Here is a 26,664-nt window from a genome sequence, read left to right as displayed (position 1 = left end):
GATTTTGTTTATTTATTAGAGAGAGAGAGAAAGGGAGTGTGTAGTTGTGTGGAGGGAGGGGCATAGGTGGGATGAATAGGGAGAGAATCTCAGGCCGACTCCCCACTGAAGGTGGAACCAATGAGACGTGGATCTCACGACCTTGAGATCATGTCCTGAGCTGAAACCAGGAGTTGGATACTTAATTGACTGAACCACTCAGGCGCCCCCCCTTTTTTAATCAGTAAACTTTTTCAGTCAGTTCCTCCCCCCCAGCTTTTTATTAGGAAAATGTTCAAACATATAGAAAAACTAAAAGTGCACTGATATCTGTATATGCATCATGTAGATTCAGTAGCTGTATTTACCTGTATATGTGTATGTGTGTATATGTATGTACATACATGTACACATACACTCACCATTTATATACGAACACATTTTAAAATTGCTAAACCATGGCAAAGTAAATCGCAGATGTTATGACATTTCAACTTTTACTACTTAAAGTACTTATCTCTTAAAAAATGAGAGCATTCTGGGGTACAGGCTGGCTCAGTCAGTAGACTGTGTGACTCTTAATCTTGGGATCATGAGTTCAAGCCACGCAATGGTTGTAGAGCCTACTTTAAAAAAATGAAAATAATAAAATAATTTAATAAATGAGAGCATTCTATCACATAACCACAATATTATTTACATTGAGAACATTTTCTAATATTATCTAATATTCCATTTGAATTAATTTTTAAGAGCACAGTATATGTTAGTTATAAAGATAAGTAAGTTGTTAATATTTTTATACTGATCTAATGTCACTCATCTGGAAAGGAAGAAATAATTGCAGTTTAGATACTTTTCTGTAAGGAATTTAACTCTGAAATTATAAAACTGAATGAAAATTGGTTAAGATTTTTTATTTAAAATTGCAGCATAAAAATATGATGGATTGTTTTTCTCCTTTGAAGCTAAGGTAGAGAAATTGAGAAACTGACCCTTTTTAAGAGCTGGAAGGAAACTCCCATTATCTTCTGGTTCTACTGTATCCCATCTCCATAGGTAGATTGAAAGGTAGACGACACATGGATGAATAGAAAGAGTAAATATATATTGACCCAGGCACTGTTGTAGGCCCTGGGAATATAACCACAAACAAAACAGACAAGGAAGGTAGCCTGTGCTTTTTTTTTGAGTTTATATTGTAATAGAAAATAAACAAGCCAGTTACTATAATCATAGATTGTGACAGATGCTATTTGGGGAATTATTTATTTATTTGAGAGAGAGAAAGAGAGAGCACACATGAATGAGAGCGTGCAAGGTGGAATGGAGAGGAAGAGGGAAAGGATTCCAAGCTGACTTTGCTGAGTGCAGAGCCTAGCGTGGGGCCTGAGATCATGACCTGAGCCAAAACCAAGAGTCAGATGCTTAACCAACTAAGCCACCCAGATGCCCTGCTATGCAGGAAATTAAAAAAGGTGATATGATAAAGAGGCAGGCACTTTAGATGAACAAACTGTTTATAAAAGGGTAAGCTGTCCATGCAGGAAATAATTCATCTCATAAGAGTACTTTCTTAGATCTGAAACTTTAAATGTATAGTCAGAGTTTCTCCTAATCATTATTCCTGAAAATTTATAAAAGTAAGCAGCTCTCATAAGTTCATTTCTTTTTTTTTTTAAAGATTTATTTATTTATTTATTTATTTATTTATTTATTTATTTATTTATTTATTCGACAGAGAGAGAGACAGCCAGCGAGGGGGGGAACACAAGCAGGGGGAGCGGGAGAGGAAGAAGCAGGCTCACAGCGGAGGAGCCTGATGTGGGGCTCGATCCCATAACGCCGGGATCACGCCCTGAGCCGAAGGCAGACGCTTAACTGCTGTGCCACCCAGGCGCCCCTCATAAGTTCATTTCTGTTTTTGTTCTTTCTCATACTTCTTAGCAATGTTTGACTGTCTTGGTAACTCCTTCTTTAAGAAACTTTATATATATATTTATATATGTATGTGTGTGTATATATATATACACATATATATATGTATACATACATATATATATGAAACACATATTTTTAAAGCTTTTATTTAAAGTCCAGTTAGTTAACATACAGTGTTGTATTCGTTTCAGGTATACAACATAGGGATTCAGCACTTCCATACAACACCTGGTGCTCATCACAAGTGCGCTCATTAGTCCCCCTCACCTATTTCACGCATGCCCCCACCCACCTCATTCTGGTAACCATCAGTTTGTTCTCTAGAGTTAAGAGTCTGAAGAAACATATTTTGGTTCTGTGACTTGGAACTCTCTTGATTTTCCCCTTTTTTCTTTTCTTTTCTTTTTTTAATTTATTAGAGAGAGAGAGCAAGTACACATGCACGCAAGGGTGGAGGGGCAGAGGGCGAGGGAGAGAATCTCAAGCAGACTGCCTTCTGAGTGCGGAGCCCCACTCTGGGCTCAATCCCAGGACCCTGAGATCACGACCTGAGCTGAACTCAAGAGTTGGCTGCTTTACTGACTGACGCATCCAGGTGCCCCTCGTCTCGTCTCGTCTTGTCTCTTCTCTTCTCTTCTCTTCTCTTCTCTTCTCTCTCTCTCTCTCTCTCTCTTTCTTTTTTTCCTCTTAAGTAGAATCTGTGTCCGACCTGGGGCTCAAACTCATGAACCCAAGAATAAGAGCTGCATGCTCCACGGGCTGAACCAGCTGGGCACCCAGTTTTTCCCTTTTTTGACCACTTTGGATTCCTCTTACGTTGTTAGCTTTGGCGTTCCTTGGAGTTCTTTCTGAGGTCCTCTCTAGTTCTCATTTGCACACTGCCTAACTGATATTATTCATTCCCATGGGATCAATAACCATTTGTTGGCCAGTCCAAAATGTGTATCTCATTCATTTCATTGATATTTATAGAGTGCTATGTGCCTGGTACCGTGTCCATTGGGGACACAGTAGTGAGCAAAACACGCAAGTTTCTTCTCTCATGAAACTGACAGCCTGTTAAGAACTTTAAGGCTGGATCTCTCTCTGGAGTTTCAGGTCCACATTACTGTTGTTTCCTTGGACATGACTATCTCCTGACATATCCAAACCTGACTTCTCTTCCAAGGTTGCTGCTCGTCTGTTCCCTGTCTTTGTAAGGGACACTGCTGTCTGTCTTGCCAGATAGCTCATCACCATCCTTAACTCTTCTTTCTTCTTCCTCTTCTTCTTTCTTCTTCTTCTTTCTTCTTCATGATTTTATTCATTTATTTGTGTGTGAGAGAGATTGAGCACAAGCCGGGTGAGGGGCAGAGGGAGAAACAGACTCCCTGATGAGCAAGGAGCCCTATATAGGGCTCAGTCCTGGGACTCCGGGATCGTAACCTGAGCCAAAGGCTGATGCTTAACTGACTGAGCCACCCCGGTGCCCCAGCTCTTCTCTTTTCTTCATCCTTATTACTAACTTCAATTGTTTCCGACTTTTAAATATTTTTTTTTTATTCTCGAAATGTCTTAAGTTCGTAAGTTACAAGGCGTTGTGATCTGGCTGCTCCTTATCTTACCAGCCTCATCTTTTCCTTTTTGAGCCATCATACTGAACACTTGGAGTTTGTTTTGCAAATAGTATTCTTTCTCTCCACGCCTTCTTAAAAGCTGCCTGTCTTTGCTTGGCACTCTGTTTCTCTTCTGTTGCCTGGCTAACGGTATTCATCTTTCAGGTTTCAATTCTGGAATGCCTCTTATGAACACCCAAGTATGGATCGTGCCCATCTTATATTGTCCCACAGCATACTGTTCCTTCCCCTCTCATAGCACTTCCATTGTTTTAGCAAACTAACATATGGCTTTAATTCCCCCACTAAACTACTAGGAGACAGTAGGTATTTAATAGATACTTGTTAGTTGGTTGGAGGGATGGATGAATATGCTAAAGGTCAAATTGCTAAGCCTAACTATTTAAAGTTCTCTTTTGTGCATTCAAGTTATTTGTCCTTACCATTGGTGCCAAGTTATGCTAAAACTTCCAAAAAATTCTTCAATAAGTCCTTTGACTTTTGTATAAGAAAAAAAAAAAAGACTTCTGAGGATAGTGACTGCAGATGGTTTACCTACATTATCCTATACATAGTAGTTACTCTAGAACTACTTAGGCATTTAAATTGAAATATTAAGATCATAGGCATTACTTCTGCATTTGCAAAGGTTGGGCTAGGTATCCTTTTTAATTTTTCAAAATTTATTTTTTATTTGTTTATATCTTTTTTGTTTTCTTTCTGGTTTTTGGGGGGGCTAGGTGATTTTTACAAATCATGTTGGCACCATGGTTCTCTGATTATTTTAAACTTAGTGTGGCTTTCTTTTTGCATTTTAATTAATTTTAGATTTGTTTGAGTTGCTGCTTGAGAAAAAGTTTGTCTGAATAAAATTTCCACACAAATGAGGGTTAAGTGCCCAGACTTAATTTGAATGTTTGTTTAGAATCTTTTGATGGACATTTCTTTTTTTTTTTTCTTAAGATTTTATTTATTTATTTATTTATTTATTTGAGAGAGAGAGAGAGAGAGAGAGAGAGACAATGAATTAGTACGGGGTGGGGCAGAGGGAGAGAGAGAAGCAGGCTCACTGCCGAGCAGGGAGCCTGATGTGGGGCTGGATCCCAGGACCCCAGGATCATGACCTGAGCCCAAGGCAGTTGCTTAACCGACTGAGCTACCCAGGTGCCCTAACAACATTTATTTTTGAAGAAAATTTCATTCTGAAGAACAGAGAATATTTTATTTCTTGGGCATTGAAATATATACTGGTTAAAAGCCTCTGCTAGGCTACTATGATACAATAAAATTTCTAATTTCTATTATCAAATCCTCAATTTGAATTTTCTTTCAGTTACTTATTGCCCTAGCCTCATTTTTTGTTACTGCTACCTATTCAAAAACAAATACCTTTTAAAAAGTTAAACAGGTTGCACAGAAGTGTGAAATCAAATAAACAGGCTTTTGTAAAACCAGAAAGGTAACTTTTTAAAAAGGCTGTTGTTTGTCTATGGTTCTGCTATGAAAATAGTCTACTTGAACTTGTTTGATGTGGTTTGGGAAACGTTTGACAGAAATTACCCACTTATTTGTGGCTCTGTTCAGTTTTAACTCTTTAAAGAATACTTTTATGCTGGGTTAGGAATTCATCCCGTAATTTACTCAGTGTTGACTACATCTAAGCTAGCTGAGGGCCAGGAATTACGCAACAATTCTGAAGAGCTATAATGAATGTCTCAAACTTTGTGTAACAGAGTTCATGATCTTGGCCTACTGAATAAACATTTAAAGGCAAAGCACTTATTCATAGTATCCTTTATTCTATTCTATTCTATTCTATTCTATTCTATTCTATTCTATTCTATTCTATTTAACTAACTAATTAAGTAACCTATCTATCTATCTGTCTATTTATTTATTTAGTTTTTAGAGAGTGCGTGCGCGTTAGGAGCAGGGGGAGAGGTAGAGAGAGTGTCCCAAGCATGGAGCCTGATGTGGAGCTCAATCCCAAGACCCGGGGATCATGACCTGAGCTGAAACCAAGAGTCGGATGCTGGGGCACCTGGGTGGCTCTGTTGGTTAAGTGTCTGGCTTTGGCTCAGGTCATGGTCTTAGGGTTCTGGTATTGAGCCCCACATTGGGCTCCCTGCTGGCAGGGACCCTGCTTCTACCTCTCCTCTCTGCTCCTGGTCTCTCTTGCTCTCTCTCTCTCTCTCTCTCTCTCTCAAATAAATAAAATCTTAAAAAAAAAAAAGAGTCAGATGCCTAACCAACTGAGCCACTCAGGTGCCCCCATAGTATCCTTATTTTAATTAATTAATTAATAAAAGATTTTATTTATTTGACAAAGAGAGCACAAACAGAGGGAGTGGCAGGCGCAGGGAGAGGAAGAAGCAGGCTCCCCACTGAGCAGGGAGCCCCATGGGCTCGATCCCAGGACCCTGGGATCATGACCTGAGCTGAAGGCAGATGCTTTAACGACTGGGCCACCCAGGTGCCCCAATATCCTTTTTTATTTTTTTGAAAGTGGGTTTTTTTTTTTTTAAGATTCTATTTATTTATTTGACAGAGAGAGCACAAACAGGGGGATTGGGAGAGGGAGAAGCAGGCTCCCCACTGAGCAGGGAGCCAAATGTGGGGCTTGATCCAAGCCAGGACCTTGAGATCATGACGTGAAGGTAAGCGCTTAACTGACTGAGCCACCCAGGTGCTCCTTTAGTATTTTATTTTATTTTTAGATTTTATTTATTTATTTGACAGAGAGAGAGAGAGAAAGAGTGAAGAGAGAGTACAAGCAGTGGTACCAGCAGCCCGCTGAGCAAGGAGCCCTGGGATCATTACCTGAGGAAGGCAGATGGTTAACGGACAGAGCCACCTAGGTGCCCCAAGTATCCTTATTTTAAATACAGTACTTTCTTAGCCCTCAACTAGTTATAAATAACAAATTAAGAGAGTATCTATTAGAGATAAGTACTTATATATAACAAATGGCAGGTATCTCTGAAGCAGGATACTGAAAATTATAAAAAGCAATACAGTGCAGTGGCTAAGGGCAAGGGCAATAGGGTCAGATTGCCTTAGTTCAAGTCCTGGCTCTTTTACTTCCTAGCTTTGAAATCATGGAAAAGTTTCTTAATGCCAAACTGCAATTTCTTTTTTTTTTCTTTGAAGGTTTTATTTATTTATTTGACAGAGAGAGAGAGAGCATGCGAGCACAAATAGGGGGACGGGGAGAGGGAGAAGGAGGCTTCCCGCTGAACAGGGAGCCCGACATGGCCAACACAGGGCTCGATCCCAGGACCCTGGGTTCATGACCCAAGCTGAAGGCAGATGCCCAACTAACTGAGCCACCCAGGTGCCCCCAAACCTCAATTTCTTAATTGTGAATAAGGATGATAATAGTAACGACCTTAATAGGGTTGTTGTGAGGGTTATACAAGAAAAATGAGCTTTTCAAAGCCCTAGGCATTTGCCTAATAAGCACTAAATGTTACCTGTGTTTCTGATGTCTACCTATCTATCCATCTCATTTATTTATTTATGAAACAGATGTTAATTAAATACTTTGTGCCCAGACCAGGGGTACAAGAATGAATAGTCCAGGGTCTTACTCTTGGGGAGCTCATACTCTAGTGGGGGGAGGCTAATGTAAATTACTAGGGCAGCTTTATGTAAGCATTTTAAACAAGTACTGTATATACAAGATGCTATATAGGGATAAGTTCATAGAGACAGGGTGGCATTTGGGTTATATGTCTCAAATCTGAAGTATGAAGTGTTTGAAAGTGTGTGACATTCAGAAAGCTACAAAAACACATGACATTTATTTTTCCAATATATTTAAGTAGGAAATACTAATTTTCCATATGTCCTTTAAAATAATGTACTAGTACTTCCGCCACATAGGGGAGTGGCAAGAATTGATGTTTAATAGATAATCAGATGTCAGAAGTAAGGGACAGTATTGTCAAATTTGGGTTTTTATCTTGAAGGCATTACTCTAATAACCGTATGGCTTATAATTGTGATTCACAGTGATTCACAGTGATGCTTCTTACCAATATAAGGTTACATCTTATTAGATATGCTCTGTTTTAAGGAGGTAGGTATGTATGAAATTCTAGAAACATTTTTAATTAAGACAGATGTGATAAAAATGTTTTGGCGCTTCAGTTTTTCTTAAAAATATGGTTATGAAGACTGCTTCATTTCTTAGTGATACTGTCAACTGATAGTATTAATATTGTTGACCTTGAACATTTTCTTTCCCTAACTGCATTTATTTTAATTAGATCAACTTGGTTTTTACTTCCTGTGAAAATTTCACTTTATATAGTTGTCAACATATCTTTTTTCCTTAAGATTTTTATTGTGGTAAAATATACATAACATAGGGGCGCCTGGGTGGCTCCCCTTGTATACTCCCTTGTAGGTCTCCTGATCCATGAACATGATGCTTTCCATTTATATTTATTTAGTATTTTTAGTTTCTTTCAACAATGTTTTGTTGTTGTCAGAGTAAAAGTTTTGCATTTCTTTTGTTAAATTTACTTCTAGGCATTTAGTTCTTTTTGATGCTTTTATAAGTGGAGTTGTTTCCTTAACTTCAAAAAAAAAGTTATTCTTTTTTATTTTTAAATTATTTATTTTTTTTTTAAGATTTTATTTATGTGAGAGAAAGAGAGAGCACAAGCAGGGGGGAGAGGCAGAGAGAGAGGCAGAAGCAGACTCCATGCTGAGCAGGGAGCCTGACTCAGGACTTGATCCCAGGACTCTGGGATCATGACCCAAGCGCAAGGCAGACGCGTAACCAACTGAGCTTCCCAGGCACCCGGAGTTACTCTTTTAAAAAATCATTTATTTGTTTGTTTGTTTGTTTATTTAAGAGAGAGCGCACATGCACACAAATGTGTGAGCAAGGGGAGGAGCAGAGGGAGAGGAAGTAGGAGAGAAGCAGACCCCCCTTGGAGCTATGGACCCTGATGTGGGGCTCAATCCCAGGGCCCCCAGGATGATAACCTGAGCCAAAATCAAGAGTTGGATGCTTAACTGAGCCAGCCAGGAGCCCCTAATTAATTATTCTTTAAACTCTACTCCAAATGTGAGGTTGAACTCATGACCCCGAGATCAAGAGTAGCATGCTCTGCTGACTGAGCAAGGCAGGTACCTCTTAATTTCATTTTCTTATCATTGCAAGTGTTTAGAAATACACTTGATTTTTGTATATTGATCCTGTATTCTGCTGAACTTATTTATTCTAATAGATTTTTTTTTTTTAAGATTTTATTTATTTATTTGACAGATGGAGACAGCCAGCAAGAGAGGGAACACAAGCAGGGGGAGTGGGAGAGGAAGAAGCAGGCTCATAGTGGAGGAGCCTGATGTGGGGCTCGATCCCATAACGCCGGAATCACGCCCTGAGCCGAAGGCAGACGCTTAACCGCTGTGCCACCCAGGCGCCCCACTAATAGATTTTTTTTGTGGGTTCATGAAAATTTTTTAATATACATTATCATGTCATCTGCAAGTAGAGGTAGTTTTACTTCTTTCTCTACAATCTGGATACCTTTTACTTAATTTTCTTGCCTAATTACCCTAACTAGAACCTCCTGGTACAGTATGGAATAGAACTGGCAAGAGTAAATTTTTGTCTTGTTTCTGATCTTACGGGAAAAGCATTCAGTCTTTACCCATTAAATATGATGTAGTTGTGGGGTTTTGTAGATGTTTTTTGAGGGAGTTCCTTTCTTTTCCTTGTTTGTAGAGTGTTTTCATTATGAAGAGATGCTGAATTTTGTCAAATGCTTTTTCTGTAATTATTCAGATAAGCCAGTGCTGTTCAGATATATTTTTAGGTCAGAGTGTGTATGTGTGTGTTTTTTTTTAACATCTGGAAATAATAAGACACAAGTCTAATTTTATGTCTCAAGTTTGAATAGTATAAAATTAGTTCTTAAAAAAGGCATATGTATGCACCTAAAAATTAAAACAATATGCAAAAAGCTAAAATAGCTCCTCTTTGGTATGATGGTCCGGGAAGGCCACAGGGGACATAACATTTCAGTTATGAAATGAAGGGTGAGGATACCATCAAAGGAGAGTGTTCTAGACAAAAGAAATGGGGCTCTAAGGTAGGAAATGATTTAAAATTAGGAGTCAGCCAGTGTAGAGGAAAAGGAGGGGATGAGGTAGGAGAATCATGGAGGAGCTGCTCACTCTCTGGGCCTCATTATGGGCTAAGGTAGAGTTTAGAAGTCTACACTTATGTTCTAGTAGGAAGCTATTGATGATCTTCAATCAAAGCAATAAAATGTATCTTTAATTCATGCTAAAGTATTTGTAGTGAAATCTTATGATGCTGAGGTTTGTTACGGGAAAAGAGGAAGATTACAGACAAAACAGGATGCGCCGTATGCTGATAATTGTTGAAATTAGGTGGTGTTATATAGGGGTTTATTATGCTGGTCTCCATTATGCATGTTTGAAAATTCCCAATAACATTAAAAAACAAAACACAGAAAACAACTGAAAAGAAAAGAGTCGCCACTGTTTTGTTTTTTCTTTTTTTTTTTCTCAAAGATTTTATTTATTCATTTGACAGAGAGACAGACAGCCAGCGAGAGAGGGAACACAAGCAGGGGGAGTGGGAGAGGAAGAAGCAGGCTCTCAGCAGAGGAGCCTGATGCGGGGCTCGATCCCAGAATGCCAGGATCACGCCCTGAGCCAGAGGCAGATACTTAACTACTGAGCCACCCAGGTGCCCCTGTTTTTTTTTTTCTTCTTCTTTTAAGATTTTATTTATTCATTTGAGAGAGAGAGAGAGAAAGCATGAGTTGAGGGAGGCGCAGAGAGAGGAGAGGGAGAATCAGACTGCCCACTGAGTGGGGAGCCCAGCAGTGGGGCTCCATCCTAGGACCTAATATCACAACCTGACCTGAGGTCAGATACTTAACTTACTGAGACCCAGGTGCCCCTCACTTTTTTTCTTTGTAAATAATTTTTAGATTTTCTTCAATACTATATACTTCTTTTCAGGATAACATATTCTGATTTTTCTTAGTAATAGAAAAATATTTTTATAGCAGAGTCAAGTGTTGAAATAAACCACAGTGTCAAGATCTGTAAATTAAAGTCAGAAATGTAAAATATTGATCATGTAACAAAACTAGTAAAGCATTATTTGGCTGTTCTGGCAAACTTTAGAGGGCTACACCTTTTCAGGTTTTGTCAGTGTGGTAATCAATTCCTGCTTGATAGCTTCTGTCATAGGCCAATGAGTTTTGGTTCTTTCTTGTTTTGGGGAGTAAGACAGTAAAAAATGAATGTTCTCTGTGTGCTGTGGTAGTCAGTCATAAGGACTAAAAGGAATGTGAAATATACAGATGCAACATTAGTGTAGCTCATGTGGGATAAATGGTCATGTTTGATTACATTTATACAATTATGGGTGACAGTTTGGGCAGTGAGTAAAATTCTTTTTATGTGTATGAGTAAAATTCACATATGTTGTACTTGTTTGGCTATTTTATCTAAAGGTTTTATTTGTTTTTATTTACTTTTCCTGTTAATAGATAAAATACATTTTCTTTGTGATAAACAAAACAGAACCAAAGCATTATAGAAATACTTCTAGAATCCTGCTTGTTTTCTTTTTTTTTTTTTTAAGATTTTATTTATTTATTTGACAGAGAGAGAGGCAGTGAGAGAGGGAACACAAGCAGGGGGAGTGGGAGAGGGAGAAGCAGGCTTCCCGCTGAGCAGGGAGCCTGATGTGGGGCTCGATCCCAGAACGCTGGGATCATGACCTGAGCCAAAGGCAGACGCTTAACAACTGAGCCACCCAGGCGCCCCTAGAATCCTGCCTGTTAAAGAAACTTCACTTAAAAAAAATTTTTTTTAAAGATTTTATTTATTTATTTGAGAGGGAGAGGACAGAGGAAGAGTGAGAGGGTGAAGCTGACTCCCCGCTGAGCAGAGAGCCCGACTGAGCCACCCAGGTGCCCCTCACTTTTTTTTTTTAAGATTTTTTATTTTAGAGAGAGTGTGCCTGCGGACGCCCTGGGGGGGGGGGGATGCGGGGAGCAGTGGGGGGCCGGGAAGCAGCAGGAGGAGAGGGAGAAATAGACTTTCTGCTGAGCTGAGCCGAGCCCGACCCATGGGGTCAATCCCAGGACCCTGAGATCATGACCTGATCCGAAGTCAGATGCTTAGCTGACTGAGCCACTCAAGCGTCCCTCCCTTTATCTTGCCAACATTTGACACACTCAGACTTTCTGGCTTTAGTTTCTAATCTTATATTTGTGAAACAACCTTAATTTGCTTTTCTCAGATCACTAGTGTGGTTGAGCATATTTTCTTATATTTACTGATGATATACTTGCCTTTTCTGTGAATTGCCTGTTCAGTTTCATTTACTCATAACTGGCAACCACCCACGTCTGTCTGGATAGATCTAAATTATTCTTTACAATGGCTTAATAATATTCCCTTTTATGATCATCAGTGGTTGTAACAGAGCACTGGGGGAAAAGGACTGGGGAACCTGTACCTAATTATTTTTAGAAATTTTAATTCCAGTACAGTAAACATAAAAAGATGGAATGCTTCACAAATTTATGTGTCATTCTCGCGCAGGGGCCATGCTAATCTTCTCTGTATCATTCCAATTTTAGTATATGTGCTGCTGAAGCTAACATGGGAATCTGTACTTCAAATTAGACCTAAGAGATGTATCATCCAAATGCAACATAGGGACTTTGTTTGCATCCTGGCTATAAACATTTATGAGATAGCCAGGAAGATCTGAATGGTGATGGAATATTCCCTATTATTTCATTAAGGTTTGGGAAATGGTGCTATTCTAACTCAGTTATTCCTTCAGCATTATTTACCTAATTTTCTTATAAAAGAGAACTTCTCCCTCATCAACTGTCTGATTACCCTAAGGTATAGTTTGTACAACAAAGATAAGTGCTATGTTCTTTAGTTCATACTTTTATAATTTCCAAGAGCTCTTCCTTCTTCTTGCTCTTCCTCTACCCCCACCGCTTTCTAAAAATAGCATACTGTTCCGGTTTCATGGATGTAATGACTTTTCTTTGGTCTTTGAATATATTAATTATAGTTTTCATTTGTTCCTGTTTTGTCTGTTCCCTCAGAGTCCCATTTTTTTTCTGGTAGTTTGGTCGTTCTTTTGCAGGTTGGAGCTTCAAGTGCCTGATAACCCTTAATTATCCCTTCATGTTTTAAGCATGAGGCACTAAAAAAAGGAGGGCCAGAAGCTTTGTGTGCCTGGAAGCAGCTTATTGCCAATTGGGAACCCAGATTTCAGTATCCAATGTTTTTTTTGCTTAGGGGCATTTGAGTTTTGCCAAGGAAAGCTAATGTCGTGGGGAGTGGAGTGGTAGATAAGCCTAGTCATTAGGAGAATCTGGGTGAGGGCCGGAATGGAAAGGGGGCTATCAGTGTTGCTTGCTACTTGGTATATAGATTTTCACTTAATTCATTTCTTTTTAGGGCACCTGGGTGGCTCAGTGGGTTAAGTGTCTACCTTCGGCTCAGGTCATGATCTTGGGGTACTGGGATCGAGTCCCGAGTTGGGCTTCCTGACTGACAGGGAGCCTGCTTCTCCCTCTGCCTGCAGCTCCTCCTGCTTGTGCACTCTCTCTCTGTGTCAAATAAATAAATAAAATTTTTAAAAAATTCATTTCATTTGGCACCTATTTGTTAGTGGTATTCCCTTGTCTAGAATCTCTCTGATTGAGGGGTGCCTGGTGGCTTAGTTGGTTAAGCATCTGCCTTCGGCTCAGATCATGATCTCAGGGTCCTGGGATGGTGCCCCTAGACCAGGGGTTAGGGGGGTGTCCCTGCTCAGTGGGGTGTCTGCTTCTTCTCCCTCTGCCCCTCCCTTATGCTCTTGTGCTCTCATGCTCGCCCTCTCTCTCAAATGAATTAATAAAATCTTAAAAAAATACAGAATCTCTCTTACTGAGTTTATTCAGAAAACAAATTTCCTATCTTCTATGTGGGTAGACAGGAGGGCCACCTGGCTGCTCTGGGGATGTATCAGGGATGTTACTAACTTTTACTAGTGCAACCAACTGGGCCACCTGTATGCCCTGCTGCTGCCACTTTTTTTTTTTTTTTTTTTTGGGGACGTAATCTCTATGCCCAATGTGGGACTTAAACTCATGAGATCAAGTGCTTCATGCTCTACCAACTGAGCCAGCCAGGCACCCCTAGTTGGTTGTCTTAATCAGGATCAAATAAGATAGTTCACATATTTACATTGGTTAATGTCTCTTAAGTTTCTGTTAATCTCTAACAGTTTTCCATTTTTTCCCCCCTTTCTATTGAGTTTTGAAGAAACTGGACCATTTGTATTTGACAATTTTCCACATTTTGGATTGGAGGGGGGAATCATATCCTTTGGGTATTGTTTAATATGGTCTGTCCTCTTGGGGTGCCTGGCTGTCTCAGTTGGAAAAGCATGCGACTTTTGATCTTGGGGTCATGTGTTTGAAGTCCACTCTGGGTATAGAGATTACTTAAATAAATAAATTAAAAACTTAAAAAAATATGGTCTTTCATTTCTTAAAGATATTACTTTGAAAAACAATTACATTTAATGGAACTAAAGTGAATTTGATGATAATTACTTAATATAATGCAATATTTTCCTTTCCCTACTCTGCAGAGTAAATGTGGGGATACTTAGCGTTAATAAGTCAGCCTTTTATTTGGTGGTATTATTTTTTAGACAACTACTGTTGTCAAAGTTACTAATAAAGGGCTTTTCTTTTTTTGGCTCTTGCATCTTTACTCCCAATTAGGAACAGTCTCTAGGGACTTTTTTTTTTTTTTTTTAAACTTCAGGCGCTTGCCTTTTCAAAGTATTCATTTGTTTTTCTCCAGAACAGTGGGGCAAAACAGCTCCTATAAGCCATCTGGACTTGAAACCATTTTGCTTCGTCACAAAGCTTATTCTTTTTAGATCCTGACATAAGTCTGTATTGTCTGCTGATTTTTTTTTTAAACAGTGTCTAGTTGCTCCCAGGAGAGTACTGTCTAAAGTTATGTCAATGTTGTAGTTGGCTGATTAGTAATTGAGAGGGGAAAGGGATATCTAGTGAAGGGGGGTTTATCTTTATCATACATGCTAAAAAAGCCCATGCATGGGCTCTTACCCTTCCCACCCAACACTTTTTAAAAAAAAGATGTTGAGAGAGGAGACTTAAAGACAAAGGCATAGAGGGTTGGGGGGAGATGTGTACTCTACAGCGACATTCCTGAGAGATTTGACAAACTGCTTTGCAGGGGGGGGTAACCAGAATTTTCCAGGGGTTGAATGTTTTTGGAATTTGGAAAATCTGCCCCTCTCCTGCCTTGATTTTTGTTGTTGTTGTTTCAAGTTCTTGTATAAAGATTTTACTTATTTATTTGACAGAGGGAGTACAAGCAGGGGAAGTGAGAGGGAGAGGGAGAAGCAGACTCCCTGCTGAGCAGGTGGGACACCATCCCAGGACCCTGGGATCGTGACCTGAGCCGAAGGCAGACGCTTAAACCGACTGAGCCACTCAGGCGCCCGTCAAATTTTTGTTTAAATTCTAATTAGTTAACATATAGTGTAATATTGTTTTCGGGAGTGCTGCCTTGATTTTGATATTGCCCTAACCCCAGCATTTGCCAAATGTAGTGGAGGGTGGCCAATTTCATAAAGTTTGCCACTGAAAAGAAGTTAAATCACATTTAATCAGTTATGAATGCCCATAGGCTTCTTATGAGCTTTAATTTTCTTTTTTTCCCCTCCTTCAAAATGTCTCTGGCTAGGGTAATGCCTCAAGGCTTATTTACTTTGCATAAAAATACTGCATTATATGCAAATTTTGGTGATAAAAGAAATTTTAGTTGGGCTGGGAGGCTTTTTTTTTTTTTTTTTTTAGATTTTACTTTATTATTTATTTGACAGAGAGAGGGAACACAAGCAGGGGGAGTGGGAGAGGAAGAAGCAGGCCTCCCGCGGAAGAGCCCCACGTGGGGCTCAATTCCAGAACTCCAGGATCACGCCCTGAGCCGAAGGCAGCCGCTTAACGACTGAGCCACCCAGGCACCCCCAGGGAACTTTTTTTTTTAAAAGATTTTATTTGAGAGAGAGAGCACTAGCATGAGCACAAGCAGGGGGGAGGGGCAGAGGGAGAGAGAAAAGCAGACTCTCTGCTGAGCAGGGAGCCTGATGTGGGGCTCGATCCCGGGACCCTGAGAGCAGGACCTAAGCCAAAGGCAGACGCTTAACCAACTGAGCAATCCAGGCGCCCCAGGAAACTTAATTTTATCTACATTTCTTTTCCCTTCGTTCTCCACATCATCCCCAACCACCTCCCTTCTGGTAACCATCAGTTCATTCTCTGTAGTAACAAGTGTTTCTTGGTTTGCCTCTCTTTTCTTTTTCCCTTTGCTCATTATTCTGTTTCTTAAAATTCACATATGAGTAAAGTCATATGATCTTTGTCTTTCTCTGACTTACTTCGCTTAGCATTATATTCTCTGGTTCCATCCATCTTGTTGCATATGGCAAGAGTTCATTCTTTTTTATGGCTGAGTAATTTTCCATTGTATGTATGTATACCACATCTTCTTTATCCATTCATCAATCAGTGAACACTTGGGCTATTTCCATAATTTGGCTGTTGTAGATACCTACCCCCTTTGTTTATCCCAGATAAGCAGTATCACCATCCCCACCATTGGTTAAACTGGAAATCTATCATTTTTCCTTCTTTCTTCTCCCTTATATGCATTCAGTCACCAATTCTGTGTATTTTATCTCCAATAAATTATCTTGAATTCATCCTCTCCATGCTCACTTCCACTGCTTATAATCCTCTCTCATTTGGACTACTGTGGTGACCTTTGATCTCCCTTTACACACTCAGACTTCCCCAGCCCTCTCCATTGGATTTCCCATTTGATTTCAGACTGAGCTTTCCAAAGTGAGTGAACTTCAGCGTCCCTGATAAGATCCAGTATCCTGCAAGGCCCTCTGTGATTTGGTCCTTGATTTTCCAGCCTCATCTCTGGCCATTCTCTCTCTCCCTTTCTTTTCTTTTTCTTTTCTCTTCTTTTCCTTTTCTTTAATTTTCTTTCTTTTCCTTTTCACTTCTCTTTTCTTCCTTCTTTCCTTTATTTCTTTTTTTAGATTTTTATTTATTTATTTGTCAGAGAGAGAGAGAGGGAGAGAGAGAGAGCAGAAGCAGGCAGAGGGAAAAGCAGGCTCCCTGCTGAACAAGGAGCCCGATGTAGGACTTGATCCTGGAACCCTGGGATCATGACCTGAGCTGAAGGTAGACGCTTAAATGACTGAGCTGTCCAGGTGTCCCTCTCTCACATTTTTCTCTAAGTTTGGCCATTTTGGTTGTCTTTGGTTTCTTCCAGCCCCTCTTTGCTTGATGAACTTTTATTTTTCAGGTCTCAGCTTAAATGTCTCATGAATGTCTTCCCATGGTTCTCATATCATTAGTTCTCTATTTTACACTTTTCTTTTTTTCCTTGTTTTTAATGTAATCTCTGTGCCAGCGTTGGGCTTGACCTCATGACCCCAATATCCAGAGTCACGTGCTCTATCGACTGAACCAGCCAGGTGCTTCCTATTTTACACTTTTCTGATAGCTTGTACCCTTTCTCCCTCTCTTTCTTTCTTTCTTTCTTTCTTTCTTTCTTTCTTTCTTTTTTTTCTTTCTGATTTTATTTATTTATGTGTCAGAGACAGAGAGTGAGCACAAGCAGGGGGAGCAGCAAGCAGAGGGAGAAGCAGGCTCCCTACTCAGGACCCTGGGATCATGACCTGAGCTGAAGGCAGACGCTTCATCCAGGCATCCCTCTTGTACTATTTCTTGTGCCACACATGATTACAGTGTGGTTGCATTGTGTGTGAACTTGAACTGTGTGATTTAAAAAAAAAAAAAAGATTTTATGTGTTTGAGAGAGGGAGAGGGAGAGCATGCATGGGAGAAAGCGAGATTGGGGAGAAGAGAAGAGGGGGAGGGAAAGGGAGAGAGAAAGACTTCTGTGCTGATGGGAGAGCCTAATGCAGGGGTTGTGAGATCATGACCTGAGCCAAAACCAAGAGTCAGACGCTTAACGACCGAGCCACCCAGGTGCTCCAAACTGTGTGATTATTTTCAAAGTCTCATTTCATATTTGGATTTTAAAATGTTAACTCCTTATTGTAGAAAGTCATGCAAGAATCATGTCATGTACAAGCCTGAGACTGAGTTGTAAACCAAGGTTGTGCTGTTGCATCCCATATTGGTGTCACTTGGGTAGTAACAGAAACAACTAGCCATCTCTTCATCAGCATCACCCTCAAATTAGGTGACTACTGAATTGTGTGAGATCTTCAAAAATTCAGCTTTTGTTAGTCACCTATGTTTAATGCCTGTTTTTTTTTGCTAAATTTCAAGCAATGGAACATAGGGACCAGGGCTGTCTTGTAACCTTCCCGGCATCTTAAAATACTTAGAACAATAAGAACTCAAGTTGTGTGTGGAGAGGATGGATGGATGGATGAATGGAATCATATTTGCCCACTCAGTCCATTTGTGAATCAGAGGAGATATTCTCAACTTACTCTTTGGCTAATGGTTTATTCTTTACATCAGCTACTCAAATTTCAACCCTGAATTTGCTGGGCATGCCATGATCTTTATGCCTGCCTTTGCATACGTTGTTACCTCTGCCTGGAATGGTTACCCCACTTCATCAGGTAAACTGTTCGCTTCAGAGTCAGCTGAAATTCAGGCCTTGCTCTCTCTCTCTCTCTCTCTCTCTCTCTCTCTCTCTCTTATTCTTTAATTAACATAAGCTCCACACACTCAACCTGGGGCTTGAACTCACTGCCCCATCAAGAGTCCCCCATCAATAAGTTACATGCTTTACTGACTGAGCAACCTAGGTGTCCCTGGGTTTCTCTCTCTCTCTCTTTTATAGTTTAATGTATCATTATTATTTTTTTAAAATAGGCTCCAAGCCCAGCATGGAGCCCAGTGTGGGACTTGAACTCACGACTTTGAGATCAAGACCTGGGTTGAGATCAAGAGTCAGTTACTCAACCAACTGAACCACCCAGGAGCCCCTAAGTTACTGTATTTTAATAGCAAACTTACAGGAATAGCACAGAAGACAGACAACATTAAAAACAGGTACTTATATGTAGGACAACTCAGAAAAGTGTAGTGATTGGAATCTGTTATATGATAAAATGTTATAAACACCATTTAGTTGCTGTCAATAAGAAATTTACTTTTTTTAAAAATACCCAAATGCTGTCATTGTCCAGAAAAATTTAACAGGGTTATTTATAATTGTTATAAAGTTGAACTGCTGAAATGTGTTCACTGAAACATTTCGACTTTGGGTTTTTCTTTTTAAAAGCAGATTTAGGAGGTCTCCGAGTGGCTCAGTTGATTAAGCATCTGCCTTTAGCTCAGTCATGATCCCAGGGTCCTGGGATCAAGCCCCATGTTTAGCTCCCTGCTCAGCAGGAAGTCTGCTCCTCTCCCTAAACCCCCCCCCCCCCCCCCCGCTTTCTGTCTGTCTCTCAAATAAATAAATAAATAAATAAACTCTTTGGGGAAAAAAGCAGATTTGGTCACTTATTTCTCTATGTTTCATTTGCTCCTTATACTTGTTTCCATTATAGTACTTAGCATGTTACATTGTTAACTGTTTACTCCTTTTACTTGATGGCTGTCATGAAGTAACTGCTTGGATTGGATGGGTAGATAAAGGGTTTTAGTTTTATATTTAGTATGTTATTTAAGAGTAAATAACATTACTTAGTAGTTGTAATAAATATCTTTTTACTGCCAGCCACTTATTCTGTACTCCTGCCAACATCTGGAGAATAGTTTTTATAAATAGGTGTGGGGCTTTATTTAAGTGTGACTTCTTTCTTTCTTTCTTTCTTTCTTTCTTTCTTTTTTAAAGATTTATTTATTATTCATTTGAGAGAGAGAGAATGAGAAGGGGGGTGGAAGGGCAGAGGGAGAGGGAGAAGCAGATTCCCTGCTGAGTTTGGGGCTCGATTCCAGGACCCCAAGATCATGACCTGAGCAGAAGGCGGACACTTAAAAGACTGAGCCACCCAGGGGCCCTGACTTTTTTTCTTTGATTAAAAAGTGACAGAATGGGATATATTCCTATTTTTATATTATCTCAGTTAGTGTGTGTAAAGTTGAAATTGCCGGAGTAGAAAGTAGACTTGTCTTTCTTTCTTTCTTTCTAAAGATTTATTTATTTATTTTAGAAAGCGAGAGAGTGTATGAGCAAGCAGGGTGGGGGAGGGGTAGAGGGAGAGAATCTCAAGCAGACTGCCTGCTGATGGTGGAGTCCAGGACCCTGAGCTCATAAATCAGGAGTTGGACCTTTAACCGACTGAGCCACCAAGGTGCCCCAAGAAGACAAAAACCAGAGCCAGTCATGTTTGTAGTATACAGAGCTAGTAATGAGGTTCAGCAGTACTCACATGTGCTACTAACCAAAGATCTCTGAGCAGGGAAGGGAAGTGGAAAGCCTCTAGAAAGAATAACCCATGCTACCTATTCCCTAATTATCTTCTCTGTAGTGTGAGAGAGTTGGGTATAGGAAAAATAAATTCTCATTACCTCCCTTGTACTGAACCCCCAAGCCCCACCCAGAAAAAACTTTTCTATGAGGAGTCTAAATCTTTTTCTGGCAAGAGCCCCCTTTTGGCATCTAGTTGAGTTTCATGCCACCTTCTTTATTTCTATTCCAGTTTTCTATTACGTGCCATATAGAGCTTAGGCCATTTTCTCACTTTTTTTTGTATTTATCAGTGTTGTGTTTCCTGAGCTACTCTGCCCTATAGCAACTTCTGTTCCCAGGGTTATCTCCATTATCAGGGATATTTCACAAAACAATGGCACCAAACTAGCCTATTTGACAGATCTCTTTGGGGGGTAACAATTTAGAAAATTTCAGTCATTTGTTAAACTTTCTTGATTACTCTGAAGGCCCTTAAGATGTGTTCATCCTTCCAGCTTTCAGTGCCCTTTTATGATCTATTAACATGCCTTATCAGAACTGAGGAGTATTTATTTTTGTTGTGTAATAGTCATTAGCATTTTAAATGAGGGTGGCAACTGTATGTTTCCAAACCAAGGTGTAATGCACATTTAAAACTGGGATTTTTGGAACACAGAGAATTTTAAAAGATTATTTTAAGGGAAATCAGCATTTACTATTTTTATAAATGGGAGAAAATCATTCTGGATTTCTTGTAGACCTTGAAGATGCAGTGAATATGAATGCACAGTTTTGTGTTTCATGTATTTATCTTCTGGAAGAAAGGATCTATTTTCATAAGATTCTCAAAGGAATTCATGATTCCAAAAGTTTAATTTAAGATCCACTGTTTAGAATAAGAAAGGAAAAAAACATACACCATTATGAGAGATGGCAGTTTGTTTTAGAGTCTCTATGTTTATCTGTTTTAATTTGCTTGAGGGAAAGACCTGCCATTATGTATTTGCTTTGGAATATTTTCATTATTGCCAGTCCCTTCCTGTGAAGGGAAACTGCAGAAACAAGAGATTTCCATTTGCAGATAAATAGCGCTGCCAGTCCAAGAACTGTCACGTCATTTGGTGGTGGTGGGGGGATCTCTTTCTTTATCCATATTTACTTAAGGTGATAGAGTTATAAAGTCTCGGTAGTCATTATGAAATGTGAACAGGTCCAAAGCAGCAATCATCTAGGTAGGTCTGTGTGATGCTCTCCTGTGAAGTAAGCAGATAGTAGTGTAGCGACTGCTAAACTTATGGATTATTCATGCCCTTCTGTAGCCAAACTGGGTCGCTAAGAAACAAAGCGGACATGAAGCTGTGTGCTCATGATGATGTTTCTTCCGTCAGGAGTTCTGAATAGGCACAACAGTGGTAAAGTTGTTTTTTTCCAGCTTTTTTGAGAAATAATCGGTATGTAACATTGTGTAAGTTTGAAGTGTACAACGTAATGATGTGATACACGTACATATTGCAAAGTGACGACCACAGTAAGGTTAGTTAATATGTCACATAATTTCAGTTTTTATTTTTGTGGTGAGAACTTTAGAAATCTGTTATTTTAGCAACTTGCAAGTGTAAATAGTACAGTGGTATTATCTGTAGTCATCATGCTGTGCATTATATCCCCAGAGCTTACTCATAACTGAAGTTTGTGTCATTTGGCCACTTTTACCGTTTTCCCCTATTCCCACCCCCTGTGCCTGGTAATCTGTTAGTGGTAAAGTTTTTGTTAAAAGTTTAGTAGCAGATCATTTTAAGTATTACTTGGTAAACATCTGCTGTATGTTTTTTAAAACAGCATTTTATCCATAGCACAAAAGAAACCTAAAATTTCTGGTTACTTAACCCAGATATAGCAGTTCAGTTAGCCAAGGGAGCATCATTTTCAAAGCAGGCCACAGAATAATTATGGTTTCTTATTAATTCTTAGTCTTTTCTTATATCCCCTGGCAAAATGTTGAAGTAATTTACTCAGAGTTCATCACCAACATCCTGTTATATAGCTACTGCTTTTCTGTTCAACATAACCTTTATTTTATTTTTTTTAAGATTTATTTATTTTAGAGAAGAGAGTACAAGAGTGCAGTGGGGAGGGGCAGAGTCCCAAGCGGACTCTGCACTGAGCTTGGAGCCCCACGCTGGGCTGAATCTCATAATGCTGAGATCACGACCTGAGCCAAAACCCAGAGTTGGCCGTTCAGCTGACTGCCACTGAGGCACTCCTCAACATAACCTTTGTATTTTCTGCTTGCATTCAGTTTATAGACAGTGAACACCTTTGAAAGGCAGGGATCGTGTGATATTGTCATGTTTCATGTTCCCCATGTATAGTAAATAGTAGACATTTTTTGAATGAATGAATGGATGAATGAATGAATGAATGATTTGTCAAGTTTGCCTCTTTCTAAAAAATTTGCTTTAAAGATTTCATTTATTTATTTGAGAGAGAGAGAACACATGAGCTGGGTGGAGGGGCAGAGGGAGAGGGAGAAGCAGGCTCACTGACTGAGCCACCCTGGTGCGCCGTTTGTTGTTCTTGTTTTGAGTTTTATTAGGCTCCTTGTCCAAAGTGGGGCTTGAACTCCCGACCCTGAGATCAAGACCCTGAGATCGAGAGTCACGTGCTCTACTGACTGAGCCAGCCAGTCGCCCCCAGTTTGCCTCTTTTGTATTTACTATAAGCTTTACTCCTTCTACTTACAGTTACTTTAGTATTCTGGAAAAGTAAACAACGGCTGTTTGATGCTTCCCAGAAACCTCACAAATATGGAAATTTTCATAGAAAAGTATAGGACATGGATGCTAAATGTGGAGTTTGTGGACGGACTTGAGGGGTCTCTGAGTCTTTTTGAAAAATAGGCAGAATTCGGGTTGGGTGAGGGCATTTTTTCTGCGGAAACATGGTTCATGGATATATCAAATTACCCGATGGGTCTGTGGACCCTTGAATGATTAAGAACCAATGTTTCAGAGATTGTAGGTTTCAATCTTGCAAAGATAAGGAGAACGTTATCTAATAACACAAGGAAACCAAATGGCTCTTAAGGAAAAGTAGGTGACTATATTAGGGTGCTTTCAGTTTCTTCTGATAGAAATCATCTCAAACAAGCTTATATAAAATAGGAATATATTGGTTTATGTAACTGAAAAAAAAATAAAAACAACTCCAAAATGCTTGCTGCAAGAACTACTGAATCTAGAACTCAAATAGTACCTTTAATTAGGATTTTCTTCTTTCTCGCTCTTCGTTTTCCCTTATTTTGGCTTTATTTCTCAGACATGCTCTTTCCGTATGTCGGAAAAAGATGTCCATCTGCAGCTTAAACCTGTTAAACTCTTAATGTGTGTGATTCCAGAGGAAGAGCGATAGTATTCTTTCTAGTAACTGGCTGATATCCCAGAGAAGAATGACCTGTCTGGATCAAGTCATATGCCCACCCCTAGGGAGATAGAGTTTTCACCAATGGAATTGTATGGACTAAATAGAATTAGCATGAAACTGGGGAGAAGTTCCAAAGGATGGCAGTGTGTGCAGACAAAAAGCTATGTCCACTGTAGTGACTGAAGAGTTTCAGGACAGATAAAGTAATGAACAAAAACATTTTATATTAATACTAGGGTGTATTTAGTGATATCTAAGTTTTTTTGTGAACTACTCATTTTTGTGTATGGGTTTCAGTTTTTTACTCTGAAAGTTTTTTTTCATTTGTTTATTCATTCATTTAACATATATTTGTGCCATCATCATTGCACTGAGACTACAGCAGCAAAGAAAACAAAAATCCTTTCCCGGGGCGCCTAGATGGCTTGGTCCGTTAGGTGCCCAACTCATGGTTTCAGTTCAGGTCAGGGTCTCATGGTGGTGGGATGGAGCCCTATGTGCGGCTCCATGCCCCGCAGGGAGTGTGCTTAAGAGTCACTCTCTCCCTCTGCTCCTCCCCCTCGTGCTCTCTCCCTTTCTCTCTCTTTCTGAAATGAATAAATAAATCTTTTTTAAAAAGCCCTGCCTTCATGGAGTCTATATTCTAGTGAGGCACGGCAGATGATAAATAAAATAAATTGTTAAAATTTATAGAGTGTTAGGTGTGAGGAAGTTGTGGAGAGAAGAAAAGCAGGAAGGAAAGTAGGGAGTGGATATTGCAGTTTTAAATATCATCACAAGGAAAATCTTATTAAGAAGGTGACATTTACAGGTGCCAGGGTGGCGTAGTCCATTAAGTGTCTGCCTTCGGCGCAGGTCTTTTTTTTTTTTTTAAGATTTTATTTATTTATTTATTTATTTATTTATTTATTTATTTGTGTGTGTGTGTGTGTGTGTGAGAGAGAGAGAGAGAGAGAGAGAGCGCGCGCGCGTGTGCGCACTCAAACGGGAAGAGGCAGAGGAAGAAGCCCTATGCAGGACTCGATCAAAGGACCCTGGGATCATGACCTGAGCAAAAGGCAGCTTAACCGATGAGCTGCCCAGGCGCCCTCAGCTCGTGCCTTGATCCCAGGTGTGAGCCCCACAACACAAAGGGCTCCCTGCTTAACAGGGAGTCTGCTTCTCCCTCTGCCCACCCCCCCCATGCTTGCATGTGCGAGTGCTCTCCTCTCTTTCTGAAATAAAACCATTTTTTTTTTTAAAGGTGACATTTGAACAAAGATGTTAAGGAGGTGATGAGGAGGCAATCCATTTGGATATCTGTAAAAGAGAATTCTAGGGTGTAGGAAGCAATTGCAAAGGTTTGGAGTGTGGAAGGAACTGCAGGGGAGCTTGAGTATGTGAGGGAGGTAGGGGGAAAGGGAAGAGTAGAAGAGGATGGTGTCAAATAGGAGTACAGTAGATTGTGTTGGTCCCGGGAGGCTCTAGTAAGGACTTCGGGAGAATGTAAGCGATCAGAGGATTTTGAGCAGTGGAGTGAATTTATCTGACTTACTTTTTTTTTTTTTAAAGATTTTATTTATTTATTTGACACAGAGAGAGACAGCCAGCGAGAGAGGGAACACAAGCAGGGGGAGTGGGAGAGGAAGAAGCAGGCTCCCAGCAGAGCAGGGAGCCTGATGTGGTGTTTGATCCCGGGACCCTGGGATCAGGCCCTGAGCCGAAGGCAGACGCTTAACGACTGAGCCACCCAGGCGCCCTCTGACTTACTTTTTTTTTTTTTTAAGTATTTATTTAAGTAATCTCTACACCCAGCATTGGGCTTGAACTCATGATTCCAAGATCAAGAGTCGCTTGTTCTACTGACTGAGCTAGCCAGGTGCCCCGTCTGACTTTTTAAAGGGTCACTCTAACTACTGTATTGAGAATGCATTATAGGGGGAAGGGTGGAAGTTAGGAGATTAGTTAGGGGGCTGTTGTTGTTGCATTAATCCAGGCAGTAGATAATGTTGGCACAGACCAGGATGGTGGTGGAGATGATGAAAAGTGGTTGGATCTGAAGGTAGATTTGCTAATAGATTGGATATGAGGTGTTAGAGAAAGAGAAGAATCAAAGCTGACTCAAGTTTTGAGCCTGAGCAACTGACCACAGTAATTAAATGAGCAAGGTAAGACCAGGAGGAGCAAGCTTTGACATGTGAAGGTTAAGATGCTTATTAGACATTCAAATCAGCAAAGTTGTCCAGTAGGCAGTTGGACATACAAATACGGAATTCAGGTCTAGGCTAGAGACTGGACTAGAAATTTGGAGGTTGTCAGCATATAGTTAGTATTTAAAGCCATTAAACTGGATGAGATCACCAGGGAATAAGAGTAAACAATGACGGGAAAAAATTGTCCAAGTACTGAGCTTGTGAATGTGAAGAAATTGGGGAGAAGAGGAAGAACCAGCAAAGAAGACTAAGAGGCAGCCAGTAACGTAGAATGAAAACAAAGTCCTGGAAGCCACATTAAAAAAAAAAAGTGTTTAAGGAGTGAGTGATCAGATGTCTGATGATGCTGATAGAATAATTAAGATGAGGACTGAGACTTAAAGATTAGATTTAATAATAATCTTTTTTAAAAAAATTATTTATTTATTTATTTGACAGAGAGACAGCGGGAGAGGGAACATGAGCAGGGGGAGTGGGAGAGGAAGAAGCAGGATCCCTGCGGAGCAGGGAGCCCGATGTGGGGCTCGATGTGGGGCTCGATCCCAGGACTCTGGGATCACACCCTGAGCCGAAGGCAGACACTTAATGACTGAGCCACCCAGGCGCCCCAGATTTAGTAATAATAATAATCTTCTTGACAAAAACAGTTTTAGTAAATTGAATTTGATTGGTGGAGTTACTTCTAGTAAGTGCTCTTTTTCTCAGGAAGTAGAACTCCATAGTTCAGGTAATCTAAAAGACTGTTTATTAACCAAATAATTGAACAAATATTTATTGACACGTCATCCTTCTTTAGTTCTTCATTTGTTGTACATGTTCTGCATTATGTAAAAAAACTCTTCAACTCAGATGAATATGCAAATATGCTAGTTAAAGGATTCATATATTTGGAATAGGTTGCTTGTATTTTCTTTGGAATGCCTATTATATGAAGTGAAACACTTCAAAAACTATTTGGTCATGTTTTTCATTCTATATTTGGAAGGTTTTATAGAGAAACTAAAAAATCAACA

At 39.8% G+C, this 26,664-nt stretch overlaps 1 protein-coding gene and 1 non-coding gene across 6 annotated transcripts in view; one reads left to right on the top strand and one right to left on the bottom strand.

The window, feature by feature from the left end:
- Positions 1-26,664, top strand: part of SPAG9 (sperm associated antigen 9) — a 135,222-nt gene that overhangs the window by 7,699 nt on the left and 100,859 nt on the right. The gene's annotated exons all lie outside the window — the stretch shown is intronic.
- Positions 12,084-12,190, bottom strand: LOC123776824 (U6 spliceosomal RNA). Its single transcript, XR_006775499.1, has one exon. It is a non-coding gene; the product is annotated as a U6 spliceosomal RNA (small nuclear RNA).

Source organism: Ursus americanus, chromosome 23 (genome assembly GCF_024610735.1).
Source record: "Ursus americanus isolate L20-20 chromosome 23, mUrsAme1.1.p, whole genome shotgun sequence".
Taxonomy (NCBI): domain Eukaryota; kingdom Metazoa; phylum Chordata; class Mammalia; order Carnivora; family Ursidae; genus Ursus; species Ursus americanus.
This window is presented reverse-complemented; position numbering and strand designations above follow the sequence as displayed.